Genomic DNA, 1,493 nt, shown 5'->3' on the forward strand with positions numbered 1-1,493 from the left:
TTCTTTCTTTCTTTTATTTTTAAATGAAGGAATGATTGCAGCTGACGAGGAAAGAGTCTTCTACTTTCATCTACAGCGTATGGCATAATATTTGAAAAATGAGATAAGGGAGCGGTTTTCTTAAATCTTAGCTTTTCTTTTTTTAGGCTTTGCAGCAGATTAAACCATAAGAAATGTTGTGGCTCTAAAGCAAAGGCTGGCTTCAGAAGCCATGTTTAAGACAAATACACACTTTATAGCAGCTGCTATAATGCAGTAAGTGTGTATTTAACTGCTATCATGCTAAATGATTAAATGACTTGCAAATTGATTTTTCCTTTTAGTGACCTCTTCCATTGCTTCTCAACCTTTTGGAAAAAGGATTGCAATATGAAATTTAGGCACCACCACATACACGACCAAACACGCGTCCATACAGTCTTGCAGACACTCTACTTTAAAGATCCAATAGGTCTGCATTACTTTGACAGTGTATGTTTTACAAAGACATGTTTTCTCTTACAAAGCACCCTTATTATTTCAGTCATTCATTTTGATACAAATATGTAGTCCCCCAGTTACAAAGAGATGGCAAATATATGACCATGCTTCTTCGTATCTCGACCCCAGCCCAGAGCCCCATTGTTGTTTTGTACAATTGCATAGAAGTTAAAAAACAAAAACAAAACCCCAAAACAGCCTCTCTTCATAATAAAACAACTTTAGGACATTTTAAGAAACTACTGAAATCTACATGTACTTTTTTGATGAGACCTTGCTGGAACTTTAATCTTTCACAAAAATAAATGTTATATATATATTCTCTTTGTAAACTGTTTCCAATCCAGTTGTTTTGACTAGAAAAGCATGCGATAGGTAGGAAAGTAGGGAGGGATGGAGGAGAGGGGGGAGTTGGGGCTGAAGATTAAAGGCAGGATCAGAAGTGCAGGGCCTCGTGCTGTTTGGTGCTCCGTTCGTCCGTCATCACACTGACCAGTGACTCCATGGCACGGCCCAGATCGTCAGCCATGTGAAACAAACTGCCAATGCTGGGACCTGAGGGGAGGAAGAACACACTAATGGAAGATTTCACCTAAACCCCGCTTGCACAAGAATTTTAGCATATCTGCACATGAAAAACGTTTTCTTTGTGCTATGATTTTCTTTTTTTTGTGCACTTTTCACATATTTATGAAATAATGAGGGCTCAAAATGTTGAAAACATTTAAAGCTCTGTTAAGACCTGCAGCATATCAAAGTTACAGCCAATATCACAATGTAAACACTAAACTCTGTATAATTCAGCAAAGAAGGGATAGAAGCAGAGTCGTGTAACTAAACGGGAGCTGGCAGAAATACGTTTCTGCGTTGTTTCCTGGCATGACCTTGTTCAATCAATTTTTCACCTCAAAATTCTGCACACAAATAATATAATATAATATAATATATAATATAATATAATATAATGACAAAGTGAAAAAAGTTTGAAATTCTTGCATGTAAATAACACGTAC

General features: G+C 36.8%; 1 protein-coding gene across 1 annotated transcript in view; it reads right to left on the minus strand.

The window, feature by feature from the left end:
* Positions 1-738: 738 nt before the first annotated feature.
* Positions 739-1,493, minus strand: part of LOC102204060 (dystrophin-like) — a 289,784-nt gene continuing 289,029 nt past the window's right edge. The window contains exon 74 of the mRNA XM_013914638.1: positions 739-1,035. The gene's annotated coding sequence lies outside the window, so the exon portion shown is untranslated. The remainder of the gene's footprint in view (positions 1,036-1,493) is intronic.

This window comes from Pundamilia nyererei, unplaced genomic scaffold, assembly GCF_000239375.1.
Source record: "Pundamilia nyererei isolate P.nyererei 1_Seehausen unplaced genomic scaffold, PunNye1.0 scaffold00212, whole genome shotgun sequence".
In the NCBI taxonomy this organism is placed as follows: Eukaryota; Metazoa; Chordata; class Actinopteri; order Cichliformes; family Cichlidae; genus Pundamilia; species Pundamilia nyererei.